Source organism: Capra hircus (genome assembly GCF_001704415.2).
Source record: "Capra hircus breed San Clemente chromosome X unlocalized genomic scaffold, ASM170441v1, whole genome shotgun sequence".
In the NCBI taxonomy this organism is placed as follows: domain Eukaryota; kingdom Metazoa; phylum Chordata; class Mammalia; order Artiodactyla; family Bovidae; genus Capra; species Capra hircus.
Window position 1 is genome coordinate 8,293,326 of NW_017189516.1, and position 21,537 is coordinate 8,314,862.

The 21,537-nt window shown below is 41.5% G+C and overlaps 1 protein-coding gene across 1 annotated transcript in view; it reads right to left on the bottom strand.

The window, feature by feature from the left end:
• SLC16A2 (solute carrier family 16 member 2) overlaps positions 1–21,537 on the bottom strand; it is a 135,003-nt gene that overhangs the window by 94,365 nt on the left and 19,101 nt on the right. The gene's annotated exons all lie outside the window — the stretch shown is intronic.

Here is a 21,537-nt window from a genome sequence, read left to right on the forward strand (position 1 = left end):
TTGGTCTCAGGGACCTGCCTATCTAGAGCTCAAATTGAAAGGAATCAAAAGTATTCTCCTTAATCGTGAGCCCACTAGGTAGAGGCAGTGACTAAGTACAGGCTCCTTTGATAGCATCACATACATATTTATTAACAGTATTTGCAGCAATAGTAGTAGTAGTGATAATGATCTTAATTTGATATCTACATTTCCATCTCATGACAGCACAAGTGTATCTACAGTAGCATCCTAAAGAGCTTAAACCACTTCAACTGCATTTTCTTCTTCATTCTTATTAACTCCTCACTGGGAAGATGAAGGCCCAGGGAACTGAGGTAGAAGTAAGTGTATGTAGTAACTCCTATTTCAAGTCACTGTTTTCCAAGCTCAAATGTGGCCAAGACTCTCAGCCCACACACTGGATGCTAAGAATGGCTTGCTGCCCAGTTGGGAAAGGAGTAAAGTGTCTTCTTCCACCTCCAATTCAACTCATAACTTCCCTTCTCTGTACTTCCTTTCCCAGCCAGTAGGGCACTACTAGACTCCTGGCAGTTTCTTCATCCATTTCCTGCCTCTCCCCTGTAGCCCTACTCATGAACTACAACTACAGAACACAATCCATTCAATAACAATTTCACCATGTAACAATCACAACTCAGAAGTAAGTCAATTACTTAGACTGGAAACTTCCTGGGAAAGAGATCTTGCTTTCTTTCTCCTCAGTCCCTTACAGCTTAACACAGAACTGAGCAGTCACTGCATACCTTTCACAAGAGGCCAGTTGGCTCATCTGATAAACTTGCCAGGGCTAATCAATCAAGGATTGTAAAAGCCCAGTGCAATAGCCAGATATTCATGGATTTTGTGAGTATATATTTTCCCTGATGGCTCAGATGGTAAAGCGTCTGCCTGCAATGCAGGAGACCCGGGTTCGATCCCTGGGTCAGGAAGATCCCTTGGTGAAGGAAAGGGGAACCCACTCCAGTACTCTTTCCTGAAAAATTCCATGGACAGGTATGCTACAGTCCATGGGGTTGCAAAGAGTTGGACACAACTGAGTGAATTCACTTCATTTTGGAATACAGATCCAAAGCCTTGGCTTGCCACTGCAGGCTCTTCTTGTCCCTCTTTCACATAGTACACTCCTACAGCACACAGTATACTCCTACCTGTGCCATAGAACTACTCCTGCCTGCTCCTCACATGGCTTTCATGCCCTGGTGCCTCCTCTTCAGGTTCATTCTCCCTTGACTCAGGTCCTCTATACCAGCAGTAGAATGTAGGAGGAGCAACACTCCACCTCCTTCACCACCCCTCACCTTACCTGGGTCCACTCTGCCTGGAATGGCCTTACTCTTATCAAGGTTAGTACTACCCATTCCTTTTTCATTGCTTCCTCCTCATCATCACAATTCTTCCCTATTCTCCCAGCCAGAAGAACTTCTAAATTCCCAGAGGCCCTTTGCTCCTCTCTCTCATGGCCCTTAGCATTTTCTATTTTACTTTATAATTAACCCCTCAATAACACTAAGATAGCTCACTTGTTGTGTGACCTTTCAAGTCACTTAACCTCTCAAGCTTTAGTTACTCATCTGTAAAATGGAGATAACAATCTTTGCTCTAACCACCTCCCAGATTAAATGAGATATAATATGTGAAATATATAGTACATAATCATAATGATAGATAATGTTTATTACCTATCATTATATGTGCAAGGCACTATTCAAAGTACTTCATATGTATATCAATTCACTTAAACCAAGCAACCCTATGTAAAATTTATAATTATTATCCTGATTTTGAGGAAACTGAGACACATAGAGAGATAAAGTAATCTGCACAAGGACACACAATTAGTCAATTGTAGAACTAGATTTGAATCTAGGCAGTCTAGCTTTTGAGTGCTCATGTATGACTTAGTAATACAACTCCAATGCAGGCAACAAGATATTAATTTATATATATACACACAGATGCATACATACATGTATATTCTTATGAATTTTAATGTTAAGTGTGATGTAATAGGAAAAGAAATAGAAATTTAGAAATTCAGAGAATAGATTGATATGATTTAAATCTGTTGAATAAAACATCATGGAATATATAGTGAATTAAGCTATATCATAAAAGATGAATTAGAGCAAGAAGAGTATCATAAGATTAGTGTTTAGTGTAGTCAAAAGCCCAGAGGCAGAAGTATGTCTGGGGTACAGGGATGAAAACAGTGAGGACATCAAGTTGGCTGGAGTTGGGGCATAATGGAAGCCAGACAGTGAAAGGACAGATGAACAGTAAAACAAATGGCCTATAAAAAAATAAACATGACCTGCTGAACAAGAGCTATGTGGGGTTTAGATGTAGCTCTCTCTGGGCCAATGAAATCAAATTTACATATGCATGAGGATGGTCAAGGATGAGATATGTAAGTGGATTCAAAAAAAGGTGAGTCAAAGTGAAAGGTATACTGCAACAAAGATAAATGATGGTTAATCTACTTGGAATAAAAAGAAACCTGCACAGTTATAGAATGAAGGAGCTATGGCTTAATAGAGACCTATGAGAGATAGTTAGGAGTTTTAGACAATGACAAGTTTAACAGGTATCAAAGTTGTGATGTTCCATCTTATTGGAAACCTTGAGCTGAGTTGTCCAAAATGTACTGATCAGAACAAAGGAGGAGATAGTTGTTCTTTCTTCTGCTCTGAGCAGACTATCACCTGGAGGGATGCTGGGGTTCCAGGGCCCCACACACAAAGAGCAACTAGAATGTGTCTAGAGGAGAGTAGACTGAGGACAATTGAAATTATATTAGCATCAGTGAAAGAAGACCTGTGTATATTTGTATATCTATGTGTGTACAAAATATATATGTATTATACATACCTATATATGTATATGCCACATTTGTGTCATGATGCAAAACATATATATAATCTATATTTTAAATATACATTTGATATTTACATATACCTTAAACGAATTTAACAAAACAGTAATTATTCCTACTCTTTGTAACAAACTAACATTTTCTAATGTATCGTATTATTTTTAAATGTAGAATGTTACCTACTAAATTAATTTCATGACCCACTAATGGGGTATAATGCACACTTTGAAAAACAGTGTACTAGATAAATCTAGAGGGTCCCACATGCTATAGGCCCCTACCCTTCTGTATTGCTCATTTCTTGCCTCCTAATCCAAAATGGTACCTGAATTATGGGCATGTCACTGCTTTTCTTTTCTAGAGTAGGAGCTATAAGACTGCCTGCATTAGGACAAAAGAGAAGGCTTGCCCCTCTCCAGTATAGTTCTCAAATCCACTCTATTGAGAGCAGGGTGGTAATGCTTCAGGAAAGAGAGCTGACTGGCAGTTAGAAAAGTAGTGGAAACTGGGTGGCCCAGCCTCAATGCATGTCCAGTTGGGGTGGGAGTGCCTAGGGGGCTTACCAATTCCATTCTGGTCATTTTACCATGATCCGAGGGGGTTCCAGGACCAATCTGCTGCTAGTCATTTAGCTCAAACTGTGCTCAAACAGTAGACAAAGGCATTGACTTTTCCTTTCTTCATATAGAGGGCATCCTTGGACCCTTTTGCTAACTATGGGCTCCTCCAAGCCTTTTAATAATGGTACATCCCTTCTCCTTCTGAGAGAGCATGACATACTTGAATCCAGCTTCATTTCCCCCTATTTATAACACCAGGGAAGCTAAATACACCAAAAACATTTGATCGGTGTGGCACATTTAAACTGTCACATTCTCCAATGAAACATTTGTCCCATGGCAGGTGGAGGACCCCCCAGGGAGATGATATGTCAATGCAAATAGGTATATCACTATGAGAAATTCCCCCTCATACACATTCACATTTTTCCTTTATAATCCCTTTCTGAGCTACTGGGCCCTGAGGATTCAGAGTTTTCCTTGCTTCATAGCTTATCCCCTCATCACTAACCAACAACCTTCCATGTCAATTCATAGCCAAGCCTACCAAGGTCTAGCCATATGACATGGTCATTTCTTCCTTGCCTGGAATAAAACATTGAAAATAACCTCAGAGATATCATTGGTAAACTGCATTTAAAGCCTGAATAATCTCATAAAGTCATAGCATGAACAGCAGAACTGGAACATACCTCAAATATTATGTTGCCTAAATCTGATGTTTGATCATGAAGCCTGACTGTAAATATGAGGGAAAGTGGGAGGTATGAGTGCTCAACTTTTCAATTTATTGATTACACTTTTTAGGCTATATACATACTTTGTCCAATGAATGTTTTTTTTTTTTTGCCTTTCCTCGAAAGCTGCCTCTACCTCCCCTCTGAAACTCACCATATACTCACATACCCACTGACTAACCCCACTGCCAGCCTTACTTATCACACTCGAAGAATATACACAACGTTCTTGATTTCAGACTATACTACAAAGCTACCATCATCAAGACAGTATGGTACAAGCACAAAAACAGAAATATAGACTAATGGAACAAGATAGAAAGCCCAGAGGTGAACCCACACACCTACAGACACCTTATCTTTGACAAAGGAGGCAACGATAAACAATGGAGAAAAGACAGCCTCTTCAATAAGCAGTTTGGGAACACTGGACAGCTATATGTACAAGAATGAAATTAGAACACTTCCTAACACCATACATAAAAATAAACTCAAAATGGATTAAAGACCTAAATGTAAGATAAGAAACTATAAAACTTAGAGGAAAACATAGGCAGAATACTCTTTGACATAAATTGCACCAAGATCTTTTATGACCCACCTCCAAGAGTAGCAGAAATAAAAACAAAAATAAACATGTGGGGCATAATTAAATTTAAAAGGTTTTGTACAACAAAGTAAACTAAAAAAAAAAAAGGTGAGAAGACAATCCTCATAATGAGAGAAAATAATAGCAAATGAAACAATTGACAAAGGATTAATCTCCAAAATATATAAGCAGCTCATGTAACTCAATACCAGAAAAACAAACAACCCAATAAAAAAGTGGGCAGAAGACCTAAATAGACATTTTTCCAAAGAAGTCATACAGATGTCTAATAAACACATGAAAAGATGCTCAACATCACTCATTATTAGAGAAATGCAAATCAAAACTACAATGAGGTATCACCTCTCACCAGTCAGAATGGCCATCATCAAAAAATCCACAGACGATAAATGCTGGAGAGAGTGTAGAGAAAAGGGAACCCTCTTGCACTGTTGGTAGGAATGTAAATTGATATAGCTACTATGGAGAACAGTATCGAGATGCCTTAAAAAACAAGGAATAAAACTACCATATGACCAACAATCCCACTACTGGGCATATACTCTGAGGAAACCATAATTGAAAAAGACCCAAGTATCCCAATGCTCATTGCAGCTCATTTACAATAGCTAGGAAGGACATGGAAGTAATCTAGATGTCCATCGACAGATAAATGGAAAGAAGCTGTGGTACATATATACAATTGAATATTACTCAGCCCTAAAAAGGAATGCATTTGAGTCAGTTCTAATGTGGTGGATAAAACTGGAGCCTATTATGCAGAATCAAGTAAGTCAGAAAAACAAATATCATATATTAACATGTATATATGGAATCTAGAAAGATGGTACTGATGAACCTATTTGCTGGCAGCAGTGGAGATGCAGACATAGAGAATGGACTTGTGGACACAGTGGGAGGAGGAGAGGGTGGGACAAATTGAGAGAGTAGCATGGAAACATATATATTACCAAATGTAAAATAGATAGCCAGACAAAATTTGCTTATGATGCAGCAAGCACAAACTGGTGCTCTGTGACAACCTAGAAGGGTGGGATGGGGTGGGAGGTGAGAGAGAGGTTCAAGAGGGAGGTTCATATGTATACCTATGGCTGATTCATGTTGATGTATGGCAGAAACCAACACAATATTGTAAAGTGATTATCCTCCAATTAAAAATAAATAAATATTTTTTAAAAAGGATATGCACAAAGCACCTTTTTACTGGTTATATATTTGGAATCAGAATCATACATGTCAGGGATTGGAAAGTTTCTTAAAGGTTATCCTTAATAAAAAGCGTCTTTAAAACTCAAGTGCTTTACCCACAGAGCCCTATATAAACCCAATACAGAGGGACAAGAAAAGAAAGTTAACTAAGAGAGATTCTACCTTTTCTGTCTTTTTACTGCTTAATTTCCTTCAATTCCAGACAGGTAAACCTGTATATATTTTACGGCTGAATGAGACCTTCAAAGTCAAGACAAGGATTTTTTCTTTCATGATGAAGACTCCCAAATCTTCAGGAACCTGCCCACCCTAACCACCACTAGAGCCCAGGGGACACCATTTGTACAAAATACTTCCCATAGGCCATCAAAGAAAGGGTAGGAAGGGCAAAAATGGGGGACCTGGAATGTTGTGACTTTCACTCATAGAAGTGAGACCTGATCAGTAATCCCCATTGTCAGGGAGGCAGTGCCTTGTCTGACTTTGGATTGATTCAAAATCCAGAGTTAAATTCTTTTTTTCCACTAACTTGAGTCAAATACTATGTGATAAGTAGATGGAGGTTTCTTTCACTTCTTGTGGGTGGGCATTTGGTATTAGAGTTCAGATCACAGAGTCATAACTGACAGAAATGGAAGATTTCTAAGGGACCACTGAATTCAGCATCCAATTCTATAGAGGGAGAGACTTAGACCCAGAGAGAGAAAGGAATATGATCAAAGTTTTAAAAAGAGTTAGTGGCTGATCCAGGTCTTCTGACTCAGCCAGCACAGTTTCCTTTGGTTTTTCGGTCTGTTTAGTCTCCATTTGTTCAGTATTATTCATTCAACAAATATTTATTTAGTATCTATTATGTGCCAGTCAGACCTTGTGTTAGGCCCTGAGGCATACAATGGGGCGTCCATAATTTCTCAATAGGAAGTGCACAAGGAAAGCAATTTGGCTGGAAGGAGATGATTAGAGGACTTGTCTTGCTTGCTTATATAACAAGTGCATGAATTTTGCTTAGATTATCAATTTATTAATCATGACTCTGAGAGATGCTAAAGTTTCCCAAGGCAGCCCTTGTTACTGGTGGTAGAGGAAGGGTGGGCCTGTTTCAAGACAAAAACCATCCCATTATCCCTAGAGGATTAGGGTGGAGGGTGAGGAGTAGGAGGAGGGAGGGAGGGTTATTGGGAGGAGAAGGGTTAGGCAGAGGAGAAATCCTCAGAGTAAAATTGCCAAACAGAAGAGTTCCCCACAACAGGATGAATCAAGACCTTTCCAGTCAGAGAAACCACAGGCTGCCGGCAGGTGACCTAGTTAGAGGGGTGTGTGGCTAAGGCAGTCAATGTGCTAAAAAGCCCCACAGATGCTGTAGACCAGGCAAAAGACAGCCAGGGATCCTGAAAAGCGAAATTAGCTGTATCCTCAGGCTTTCATATCCAGTGGGAAAATCAATTTTCTGCTGTACCTGGCTGCCTTCAAGAAGCTGAAATATCTGAAATGCAATGGAGCCAGGCTGCACTGAGATATTGCCCAGCTGAGGCCCATTGAAGGACAGGGACATGTTAAGTAAATTGCTCTGGAAGTTAGATCTTGAACCTGGGGTAATCACACAACTTCTCCAAGAATGAACTGAAGATGTGGGATCAATAGGGCACCATGGGGTCAAGGAATGGTCAACACCCATTAGGTGACCCTACAGCATGGCTCTTAACTTAGCATCATTCAGTCAAAAGTAAAAGGTTCCTAGTACTACCTCTTCATTGTGTGGGTGGGGAAACAGACTTAGAGGGGTGAGGGCCTGCTCTCCAGTCACATCAAGTAGTGGTGAGGCTAGAACCCAGGTCTAATGACAGTCAGTGCTCTCTCTACCATACTCCCCTACCTAGCTTGGCACTGAGCTCACTTCAAAGAATAAAAATGCAAACAAGTCAGGCCTGCCTTGCCCTCCACTAGCCATCTTTCCATTCTACTTCCTAGCCTAGTCCTGAAGAAGAGCAGGTCAAAGCTGTGGGCAGCCCTGCAGACTTAGGCAGGGTGAAACACAGCACTGTGAGAGTGATAAGCACAGCTTAAGATGTGGACATGCAGGAACAACTCCCAGGGTTTGCCTCAATGCTGCGTAATTGACGTTTGAGGCATTTTTCAAAGCATGTCATTATCCTTGCACTTAAGGCTGCCGCCAGCGATAGTGTGATGGGAATAAGGCCAAAATTCCCCAAGATATACAGACACTTAGCCCCAGTCTGAGCTTTAGGTAACCTGCTGCCACTAGACATTCCGCCTCCCTCAGCACAGGAACTGAGCTCCCAGCTCCCACACAGCTCTGGGTAGATCTCTGGCAGTACACACATTTGAAACTTTACAGCTGGCCCTGCTCTTTGAAGAAAGAGAGGTACTGTGGCTCCTACCTCAACCTTTTATCCCTGGAAAAAATGAAGGTACAGAGGCTAAGAATATGCAGCAATCTGACAGTCTGTCTTCAATGATCAAACTCAAGAACTTGGAGGTCTCAGAGATGGATTTGACTTTGTCCCATCATCAAAGTATTCATAATTCTGGAGACACAGAAAGATAAGAAATGGCAGAGTGCATGTGGGTGTTGTATGCAAAGAGGGCATGGTAAGAACCAAGGCAGAATGTCTCTGCCCTTATTTTCGTGTCTGGCCACTTTGCTGCAGGCCACTGACCCAAACCCAGAAGATTCAACCAAGCAGTTCCCAAGCCTGGTCTATTATCAGAATCACTTGATGTACAGACTCTGGGCCCCACCTCAGAAACTGAATCACTAGATTTATCTTGGGCCCCAGAGAAGCTGTATTTTTAACACATTCCTAGATGATTCTGATGGTCAGCCAGGGCTAAGAACCACTGAACTAGATGACTGCTGTGGACCTTCCAGACATGACTATCTATGAATCTAAGTCAAATTTGGACCAAGTACTTTATCATGATTATCAATGTTACTATCCAAAAAGCCTTTATCATGCAATTACCTTCACATGACTCAGATCTAGGCATTTCACATAGGGAGTTTGTGGGCGTCTCTGAGGACTCAAAAACATTGAAATTGACCATGTATTCAGACCCAAAGGACATAACTATGGTCTCTTGAACACTGAAACTTTTATTTGAATAACTAAGTCAATAACTTAAGAACCTTATTTAGGAAGAAAAGGGCAAAAGCTTATTGAGGGGTGGCAAAGGGAGAGGTATTCAATTACATGTTGGGGCAGGACCGGGTGGGGAGGAATGTATTCTCTGTTGCAGTTAGGTAACTCTGTCATTCTGTCATCCTCATCTTCATCCAGGCCCTAGGCCAAAATCTGAACTTCTGACACTAAGAAAATAGATAGAGACCTTCATCTCTCTGGCATGACTGGAGGCAGGAAGCTGAATCCAAGGCATTATGTAGAACTGTATCTGTAACAATGTCTTAGAATTCTCTTTTTGCTCCAAGTTTACCTCACCAGTAATTTGGTCTTTGTATGAGAGGTAGGCAAGCTTAAAATACCAATCCTTAAATAATCATATGGGCTTCTCAGGTGGCACTAGTCATAAAGAACCCACCTGCCAATGCAGGAAAAGTAAGAGATGTGGGTTTGATCCCTGGGTTGGGAAGATGCCCTGGAAGAGGGCATGGCAACTCACTCTAGTATTCTTGCCTGGAGAATCCCACAGACAGAGGAGCCTGGCAGGCTATGGTCCATAGGGTTGCAAAGAATCGGACATGACTGAAGGAACTTAGTATACAGGATAATTATATCAAAATCCACTTGAAGCTGGGATGCAATCTACTTGCTCCACCCAAAGGTGTCACTGAGCAGACAAGAAAGAAGCCCCTCACCAACCAGATATTCTCATAAAGGGGAAAGAAAGCAGAGAATTGACTTAGATTGAGTCTGAAAAATGGGGGTTGGAAGACCAGGCTGCCCAGAGAAGGACAGAGCAGATGCCTGGAAAATTTAGCTTGTCTAGCTGCCCCTGGAATACAGACAAGGCAAAACATCTTTGAGAATTTCAGACTCAGCCAGGGGATGGGTGAGAGTGTAGTTCTCCTCTTGAATTGAGAAACCTGATTTGTCCCAGAGGAAAGAGGCAGAGGGAGGGGTGGAATCTTGGCCTGACAACTAAAATCAGAGTTCATAGATGGGGCAAGGAAATGGGAAAGTCATTTGCTAGGCATCCAAGAGCAAAGTGAGGTTTGGGGGGCTTCCTATGAGATTTCTTAGGCAGAGGGGCATTGTCAGTAGTCAAAGGAAAAGCCAAAATCTCAAACCTTGGCTGTTAAGAACAATGATTTGGAAAACAAATACATCCCACCTTTAAAGTAGCCTTGCAAATAAACCCTGAGAAGTTAGCAGTGTATCCTGAAGTAGGGGGCATGAAACATGTCCACATTGCATTAACCTTTCCCCAAACATGCCCATGGTCTCCTACTTGTGTCCCTCATTTTTTTCAATACACATTTATCACACACTTACTATATACAGTGCATTGTGTTATGTGCAGGATGACCATATCATTCTTTATAAATCACTACACTCAATTATATGTCTGTTCATACAGACATGAAACATGAGACAGTTCTCTACTTCACCTCGACCATCTGATCATAGCACCTAGCGAAATGTGCCATATATATTGTTGCTGTTGTTCAGTCACTCAGTTATGTCCGACTCTTTGCAATCCCATGGACTGCAGCATGCCAGGCTTCCCTGTCCTTCACTGTCTCCTAGAGTTTGCTCAAACTCATGTTACTTGAGTCAATGATGCCATCCAACCATTTCATCCTCTGTCATCCCCTTCTCCTCCTGCCCTCAATCTTTCCCATAATCAGGGTTTTTTCCAGTGAGACAGCTCTTTGCATCAGGGGGCCAAAGTATTGGCACTTCAGCTTCAGCATCAATCCTTCCAATGAATATTCAAGATTGATTTTCTCTAGGATTGATTGGTTTAATCTCTTTGCAATCCAAGGGACTCTCAAGAGTCTTCTCCAACACCATAATTCAAAGCATCAATTCTTCAGTGATCAGCCTTTTTTATGGTCCAGCTCTCACATCCGTACATGACTACTTGAAAAAACCATGGCTTTGACTAGATGGACCTTTGTCAGCAAAGTGATGACTATGCTTTTTAATATGTTGTCTAGGTTGAGCATAGCTTTTGTTCCAAGGAGCAAGCATCTTTTAATTTCATGGCTGCAGTCACCATCTGCAGTGATTTTGGAGCCCAGAAAAATAAAGTGTGTCACTGTTTCCATTGTTTTCCCATCTGTTTGCCATAAAGTGATGGAACCGGATGCCATGATCTTCATTTTTTGAATGTTGAGTTTTAAGCCAGATTTTTCACTCTCCTCTTTCACCTTCATTAAGAGGCTGTTTATTTGCCATAAGGGTGGTGTCATCTGCAAATCTGAGGTTATTGATATTTCTCCCAGCAATCTTGATTCCAGTTTGTGCTTCATCCAGCCTGGCATTTCGCATGATGTACTCTGCATATAAGTTAAATAAACAGGGTGACAATATACAACCTTGATGTATTCCTTTCCCAATTTTGAAACTGTCTTTTGTTCCATGTCCAGTTCTAACTGTTGCTTCTTGACCTGCATACAGGTTTCACAGGAGACAAGTAAGGTGGTCTGCTATTCCCATTTCTCTAAGAATTTTCCATGGTTTGCTGTGATCCACACAGTCAAAGCCTTTAGAGTAGTCAATGGAAGCAGATGTTTTTCTGTAATTCCCTTGCTTTTTCTATGGTCCAACAGATATTGGCAGTTTGATCTCTGGTTCCTGTGTCTTTTCTAAATCCAGCTTGTACATCTGGAAGTTCTCAGTTCACATACTGTTGAAGCCTGGCTTGAAGGATTTTAAGCATTACCTTGCTAGTATGTGAAATGAGTGCAATTGTGCAGAAGTTTGAACATTCTTTGGCATTGCCCTTGTTTGGGATAGGAATGAAAACTGACCTTTTCCAGTCCAGTCCTCTGGTCACTGTTGAGTTTTCCAAGTGTATGGGCATATTGAGTGCAGCACTTTAACAGCATCATCTTTTAGGATTTGAAATAGCTCAGCTGGAATTCCATCACCTCCACTAGCTTTGTTCATAGTAATGCTTCCAAAGGCCTACTTGACTTAGCTCTCCAAGATGTCTGGCTCTAGGTGAGTGACCACACCATTGTGGTTGTCCAGGCCATTAAGACCATTTTTGTACAGTTCTTCTGTGTATTCTTACCACCTCTTAATATCTTCTACTTCTGTTAGGTCCATACCATTTCTGTCCTTTATAGTGCCCATCTTTGCAGGAAATAATCCTTTGGTATCTAATTTTTTTGACGAGATCTCTAGTCTTTCCCATTCTACTGTTTTCCTCAATTTCTTTGCATTGTTCACTTAAAAAGGCTTTCTTATCTCTCCTTCCTATTCTTTGAAATTCTGCATTCAGATGGGTATATCTTTCCTTTTCTCCTTTGCCTTTCACTTCTCTTCTCTTTTCAGCTATTTGTAAGGCCTCATCAAACAACTATTTTGCCTTTTTGCATTTCTTTTTCTTGTGGATAATTTTGATCACCACCTCCTATACAATGTTACAAACCTCCATCCATAGTTCTTCAGGCACTTTATCTATCAAATCTAATCCCTTGAATCTATTTGTCACTTCTACTCTATAATCATAAGGGATTTGATTTAGGTCATACCTGAATGGCCTAGTGGTGTATACAGTGAAATAAAATAAGTCTTCCTGTAGGAAATCAAGCCAAATAGAGAAGAAGATTAAAAGGTAGTGCACAATCAGTATCTTTTTGGTGCACTTCTTGACTTTTATTAGGCTTACTGCCTGGTTTTATTTGATTCCTGGAGACTGATAGCTACCTTAATAGCTAATCCAGACTTTTTACCTCTCATATGCTTCCAGATGAACTTCCTGCCCACCTCAATACACACACATACACACACACACACACACACACATTCATACACACAACTTAGAACCTATCCCTTATTATGTGCCCTTCACTTCTCTGAGCTTCAGTTTCCTCATCTGCAAAAATGGGCTAAAAATATCCTGAGACAAGCTGCATCTTTCCAAATAGATTTCTCCCTACTGATTTGCACTGACGTGAGTTTGCCACTGCTCTTATGGGTAAGGTGAAAAAGAATTTATGTGCAAAAAAGTCCAGCTAAGTTTGTCCCTGCATTAAGAAAGAGGGCCCTGTGGGAACCTTGTGATTCTCTGCCATAGACATAGAGAGTCTAGGAACAGATGACTACCTAATCTTCAGAGCAAGCATCAGAGGAGAACAGGACATTAGCCAGACTGGGTAACTTTTAATATATATGTATGGCAAAGCAGTTAGGGAACAGAGGGTATTAACAATAGCAGCTCCTCCTATGCAAACAGCACTTTAGAGCTCACTCAATATTTACAGTTTATTCTCTCATCTGATTCTCAAAATAAGCAAAAGAAAGGTCCTAGATATTTCTGCATACTTTTTATTTAAATCTTGAGTCAAACCTTAAAAAACAGTTTATTTTTTCCTGTTCTACAGATAATGGAACTGAGTTTCAGGGCAATAAAGTACATCATTCAAAGTCACACAGGGAGATAGTGGTGAAATTTGCAGATAGTAGTAGAACTCACATTTTCTGATTCCTTTCAGAGTTCTCCTTTCCCTGTAATGCATAACAAGGGTGGAGAAGTGGGGCAGGGGCAGGAAACAATTCCAGAAAAGCAAGGTAGTATAGAGAAGGAAAGTAGCATCAAGACGAAAGAAGAAGAATGGAAAGGTATCCAGACCACAGCCCTTCCACCCATAGTAACTTCTCAAGTGCTGCTCAGGACCCTCCTCTGAGAACTCCTCTACCAAGATGTTGCTTCCATAGGCATCTTGGCTTATCCCATACTCTGGCCACCAGGTACATCTGAGTCATCCCTAATTGGATAAATCAGTATCACCTCCACCAGGTACCAGACCCTGACTAATATCATTCTGTGAGCCAAATTACCTTCTTCTGATCAAGAAAAAGACGGAAAATTCATCATCAGCTTCCAAGAGGAGAAGGTCTGATGGAGCAGGCAGAGAAGGAAATATTCATCTCAGCCTACTAAAGAGATTCAGAATCAAGGTTGATCTCTATCTGGGTTAATATCCAAAATATATAAACAATTTCCACAAATCAACATTTAAAAAATCTCATTAAAAGATGGGCAGAAGAGCTCGATAGACATTTTTCTGCTGCTGCTGCTGCTAAGTCACTTCAGTCGTGTCCGACTCTGTGCGACCCCATAGATGGCAGCCCACCAGGCTCCCCCATCCCTGGTATTCTACAGGCAAGAACACTGGAGTGGGTTGCCATTTCCTTCTCCAATGCATGAAAGTGAAAAGTGAAAGTGAAGTCCCTCAGTCATAACCGACTCTTAGCGACCATGGACTGCAGCCCACCAGGTTCCTCCGTCCATGGGATTTTCCAGGCAAGAGTACTGGAGTGGGGTGCCATTGCCTTCTCTGGGATATTTTTCTAAAGATATACAAATGGCCAACAGGCCCATGAAATGATGCTCAACATCATTAATCATGAGAGAAATGCAAATTAAAACCACAATGAGATATCATCACCTTACACCTATCAGAACGGCTATCATCAAAAAGAACCCCAAAAGCAAATGTTGGTGGGGATGTGGAGAAAAAGGAATCCTCACATACTGTTGATGGGAATATAAATTGGTACAGCTACTGTGGAAAACAATATGGAGGTTTCTCAAAAAACTAAAAATACAACACTATGTAACCCAGCATTCCACTCCTGGATATACAGCTGAAGAAAACAAGAACACTAAATTGAAAAGATACATGCATCCCAGTGTTCACTGTAGCATTACATACAATAGCCAAGATATAGAAGCAACCTAAATGCCCATCGACAGATGAATGGATGAAGATGTGGTACACATACACACAATGGAATACTACTCAGCTATAAAAAAGAATAAAATTTTTCCATTTGCAACAACATGGATGGACTTAGATGGTATTATGCATAGCAAAACAAGTTAAGACAGAGGAAGACAAATACTGTATGATATCACTGATATACAGAGTCTAAAAAATACAATGAACTATGAAAATACAAAAATGAAAACAGACTCACAGATGATGTAGAGAACAAACTAGTGATTACCATTTGGTGGAAGGAATATGGTAGGGGCAAAACAGGAATAAGGAATTAAGAGCTAAAAGCTACTATATATACAAATGAATAAATAAGTATAAATTATTCTACAAGGATATATTGTACAACATGGGGAATATAGCCAATATTATACAATAACTATAAATGGAACATAACTTTTAAAAATTGTGAGTGACTATGTTGTACACCTGAAACTTATATAAAATTGTATACCAATTAGGGGTTACTAAAAAGTTTTTGTTTTTTAAAGGTTGACCTCTGTCTACAATTCCTGGCTGTACCATACACCCAGAGAAATGAGCACACAAACAAAGGCACAGTCACATAAGGCATGGAAGCATCTTCTCTGTGCCCCTTTTGCAGGATTTTATCATTTGCCAATTTAAGGAGATATTTCCCATTTTTTACAGAGGGAAAGAATTACAGGGCCCAGGCCTAGAGCCCAGAGCAGCTTCTGAGGTTGATACAGAAAGCACCTCACCTGGTACTTGGGGCCAGCAGTGGGGGAGGTGAGTCAGAGCCCCAGGCCAACAGACTAAGCTGATTGGGGATCACTTGCTCACTCTTCCCTAGTGGGAAGGAGAGCATGGCAGGAGAATAAAGCCAAGTGACTTAAGGCTGCTTGAGTTAGTGGGGAAGGGTTACCACAGAGTTGCCAACCTCTAGAATGTCAAAACTGGAAGGGGTTTTAGGAATCATCTTGATGGGGAATCTGATATCCATGGTGGGTCAGGGAAAAAAACCCTAGACTTGGGAATCAACAGGCAATATTAGTGCTATAGTAGCACTAGACCCTGGATGAGTTACCTAGCACTTCTATTCTTCAATACCCGTATCTGTAAAAAAGGGAGGAGTATCCTCCCCATAGGGCTATTTTGAGAATTAAGTGAGATATGTGTGCTAAGTTGCTTCAGTCATGTCTGACTCTTTGTGATGCTACCGACTGTAACCCACTAGGCTTCTCTGTCCATGGGATTCTCCTGGTAAGAACACTGGAGTTGGTTGCTGTGCCCTCTTCCAGGGGATCTTCCTGACCCAGGGATCAAATCTGAGCCTCTTATGTCTCCTGCATTGGCAGGCAGATTCTTTACCACTAGCTCTACCTGGGAAGCCTATTAAGTGAGATAATCCACAGAAAAATATTAGCATAGTGCCTGGCATGCAGTAGGTTCTCAATAATTTATTTTAAATGTAAATAGATTTATTACCACTAATCAAGCAAAGCTGTGGTTGAATTCTGATTTCCCCATTACTAGCTGCCTTAATTTAAGCAAGCTCCTCTTGGAGCTTCTTAATGAGATGAATCCTACTTCACAGGGCTGTTGTGAGGATTCAAGGAGATAATTAACACAGGTAAAAGTTTCTGATGGTGCTAGGCATATAGCAAATGCTCAATAAATACTGACTGAGTCTGAATTGTCATATCACAACATGAGACCTGGGTTGTTTTCTCATTGTGCTGCAGCACCCCATACTCTTTTGCTTTATCCTTTGTGTGACTGGTCAGGCAAATGCATACAACATGAACAGAAGCTTGAGAAAGCTGGATGTGTTCAAGTGAGGAGTGAACCATGGTTTGGAATTTGGCTTCATTCACTTGGGGTTAATGCACAGCTTGTACTTACTTGTACAGATAACTTCTCAGCCACAGATAGAAAAAGCCAGAGCTCATGAGAGAGTCCCCCAACCCTCCTGGGGGCACAAATTCCCATTCTAACAACCAACTATAATACTCCTGGAGCCTATCTAGCTATTTCCTTTGCCCAGAGCCCAGAATGATGAGGGCAGGAGCCGTATGGTCACAGATTAGAAGGGGAGAGGCTTTCCTATCTTATTGCTCAATCTGAGGATACTTTCAGCCTATGTCTAGCCCACTTCCTGTGAAGGCCTCTAGTGGGTCTTTACTATCTGGGTTTGTCTCCAAGGTAAATCTCATCTGTACATTGTATGTTTGGAGCTGGGAGGCTTTGTGTGATGTTCAAAACACTGGAAAGTTTCCATTATTTGAAAAGGTCCTTCAGGAAGGCAGGCTTAGGGGAACTGGCCATCTGTCAAATCTTCCCCTTGTGCTCAAATCTAGGCTTACAGGTACCTCAAGCTTACTCTCAAGAAGCTTCTTCCCCCACTTGCCAAGCACCTGTTGTTTTCAGAAACCTTAAAGAAACAGCTAAGCTTTTACTCCAATGCATAATCCACTGGCAGGTGGCTCTCAGTCAGGATTATTGTGACTGTCACTAGTCTACCCCAAACCACTGATAAGAAAATAGTAAAAGTAGGTCTCATTACACATACCTCAGTTTCCTCATGTGTAAAATGAGGTGGTGGTCTATGTGATTGTTCTCTGGAAGTTAAAAAAGTTCACAACTTAATGAATTAGGGGGTCAGGCCTGGCAATCATGTGCACACACACACACATGCACACGCATCTTTATTTATGTTCACCACATCCATGTTCAATACATTCACACATCCATTCACATGTACATGCCCATAAATACACACAGTTAAATATACTCATTTTTCCAGTCACCCTCATTTGCTGTTTGTTGTTCAGTCACTAAGTTGTGTCCAACTCTTTGCGACCACAAGGACTATAGCCCACCAGGCTCCTCTGTCCATGGGATTTCCCAGGCAAGCATACTGGAGTGGTTGCTGTTTCCTTCTTCAGGGAATATTCATACAAGCTTTCAAAACTTTGACACACATATATACACACAATACACAAAATTACATACACACACAAAATGTCTCCTTTTCTGAAACTGACTAGGAAATAAACATACTCAGGATACAGTTCCATTATATATTTATGGACCACAACAATAAAAGGAATTTGTGTTTAGAATAAACAATCCCTAGTCTCAAGACCGGAGAAGGCAATGGCACCCTACTCCAGTACTCTTGCCTGGAAAATTCCATGGATGGAGGAGCCTGGTAGGCTGCAGTCCATGGGGTCGCAAAGAGTTGGGACACGACTGAGTGACTTCACTTTCACTTTTCACTTTCATGCATTGGAAAAGGAAATGGCAACCCACTCCAGCGTTCTTGCCTGTAGAATCCCAGGGATGGGGGAGCCTGCTGGGCTGCCGTCTATGGGGTCACACAGAGTCAGACAGGACTGAAGCGACTTAGCAGCAGCAGTAGTCTCAAGACTGAATCTCCCTGCCCTGCTCCCCACTACCCAACAACCCCCTCACACACATTTTTTAAGTCATGCTTGTGAGGAGTCCTTACAGTGTGTCCTTTCCTAGAAAACTAGAGCAATATGGCCTAAATCTAGAATGAAAATATATCTTGGTCTACCCAGGACAATCCTAGTTTATGCCTATTGTCTCAGAATAATATTAATAGTGTACCCTTTTATTCTTAAATTATCACAGTTTGGAACGTAAATTATCTAATCAGTTCAGTTCAGTTCAGTTCAGTCGCTCAGTCGTGTCCAACTCTTTGCGACCCCATGAATCGCAGCACGCCAGGCCTCCCTGTCTATCACCAACTCCCGGAGTTCACTCAGATTCACATCCATTGAGTCAGTGATGCCATCCAGCCATCTCATCCTCTGTCGTCCCCTTCTCCTCCTGCCCCCAATCCCTCCCAGCATCAGAATCTTTCCCAATGAGTCAACTCTTCGCATGAGGTGGCCAAAGTACTGGAATTTCAGCTTTAGCATCATTCCTTCCAAAGAAATCCCAGGGCTGATCTCCTTCAGAATGGACTGGTTGGATCTCCTTGCAACCCTACCTAAAGCTCTCCTCATCCTGGGCCATGATTAGGCCCCCTGGAGGGGGGCCCATTACATCTGGCCTGGGCTTGCTCTCTTCCTGGGAAACCATTTTGCTCTTTAACTAAGTTTAACTTCTCAATTCTATCACTAGGGAGTCTTTAGTGTTCCCACCCTGCACACAAGCAAAACCATTTACTAGCTCACATCTAGGTGATAAAGGGGAGGCTGGGGTGGTTTGCCATCCTAGATGGCCTCCAAGTAGGCAATAATCCACTTCCTTTAGGTGTCACCCCCATTTAATTCCCCAGCTATATTCTTCTAGCTTATAATCCCAGAAATCCGAACTTGTTTCTTCTCTTTCTTCTCCTTCCTTCCTCGCAAAGAGGGCTTGATGACCACAGGATCTCTCTGATTCCAATACACGCCATGTGAACACAACCCCCCCTCCCCCTTACCACTACCATGAGAGAGAGAGAGGAGGGAGAAGGAGGAGCAGACAGGGGAGGGGGGAGAAGAAGGAGGAGAGAAATGGGAAGAAGAAGAGGAGGAGGAGAAGAAAGGAGAGGAGATATTGATTGATTCAACCTCATTTAGGCTCTGACTAATTTTCATTAGGCTTTCTGCCTAATTTCTTTTAGCCTCAGGGCATGTGGGCCAGTGACTATTTTCATTGTTTTGAAAAAATATGAAACAGCCGTCAAATATGGATAATAATATATTGTGCATAATAGAGTGCAATTCACAGAGCAACTGAATAAGGATCCATGTTCTCCAGACATGTGGATACCACATACTATGCAGCTTGAATTGTGGCAGCAGCTGTGCTAATCTTTAAACAAAATGGAAGCAAGGAAGAAGCCCCAGCAAGGACAAAAGGGACAATTTCAGTATGAAGTGGGGGAATTAACAAACAGGACCTTTCTCAGACCTTTAGAAAAGTGAATAGTCTGGGGAGAAGCTGAAGGGAATGGTATGCTCACCTATACAGCTAGGGGTGGTACGTATATGTACATATGCATGTAAAAACATACATAGATACATATACATCTGCTTATGTGTGGATATATATGTGACAGAGAAAGAGGCTGTCAATATAGATAAATGTTTATCTGTATGCCTATGTGCATGCTTTTAGTTGCCTACGTCATGATTATGTATATAGTTTTGTATACACAAGTGGTTGCTTATACATATGTGTGTTTTTGGTTATGCCACAATTCAGCTCTACATGCATGAGTACATGTGCAAATCTATAGATAAACTTATGTACCTGGCAGCCATGACGATAATCCATACATAAGGCTCAAATCAGTTTTCAAAGGACTGTCACATCCACCCTCTTATTTGAACCTCATCACAAGACTGTGAGAGATTATTACTACCCCTCCCACCGCCACTTTACAGATGGGTAAATTGAGGCTCAGAGATGCCAAATGACCTGCCCATGGGTTGCAAATTAGGTAAATGACAAAGTTAAGACTTTAATGCTGGTCTATCTGATGTCAGATCCTGTTCCTTACCCTATAACACATAGCACAAGGAGAAATAAGGCAAAAGGGACTTGAACTTCAGGGTCTTTTTTATGACCTCCCATTCCTCCCATTCTTTTTTGTTAGTGCTGAAACAACTTCCAGGAAGAGAAAGAGGGCTTTAGGACCTGTACTATTCTCTTGAGCCATGGTCTGGAGACTGGCTTTCAGGTTTCTGGTCCTGCCTGAAGATATGGCCAAATCCACTCATGGGACACATAAAAGCCATGGCTCCCTTGAGTGGGTGTTCACTGGTGTTACCTTGGAGCCTAAGGGGAGGCTTCCTAGGGTTAGGAGCCAAGACAATAGGTTTGTTCCTTCTTTATTCTATCCTCTGGCTGTCTGTCTTTCTCTTCCTAAAAGCTGCAGGCTCTCAACATCTGGTCTGACCGGTTCCACTGAGCCTTCCATGTTTGAGATGCTCTGTGAATAGTGTAGGGAGAACAGGCTTGGCTAGGGTTGAATGTGAGTGGTGCCATCACAGAGCAAAACAACAAATGAACCTGTTTGGGGTCCTACTAACCTCCTTTACCCTGACCAACAGGTCCCTCCAGCTGGTTAACCAGATTTAAGGACAACTTGCCTTTGACTAGTCTTCCCATTGGCAAAATCTAGGTCAAAGCAAAAAAACCACTATGGCTCTTGGAATACACACAACTTTCCTGTTGTTCACCATCTGAATGGTTAGAACCTGGTCAAGAGTTGTAGAGATAATGTTAGTAACTCCAAATCTTCAGGATCATTAATTTGAAGGTCCTGTAGGAGTCAGGGCTCAGGGAAGTGGGGAGGGTCTCTTAGTCATCTGGATGCAGGGGATCCTCACCATTCCCTGTCTCTACTACTCGGTCATCCCCACTAGTCACCAGAAGTTTAACCCGCTAATGTTTAGAGCTTCCTGAAGGGGATCCCTCTTGGGACTTCCTGGCACCTGTCTTCCCCTCCCCACCCCAGAAGATAAATCCTCTTTCTAAGTAATAGGATGGGATGTCCCAGTGGGCAAGGAGGTCAAGGGGCTTGGTAGGATAAGCTCCTGGGAGGTAGGACACAGAGCACCTTATTGTAGATGTTGTTGTTCAGGTTAAAAATTGTTGTATGTGGATGAGTAGATCATCTA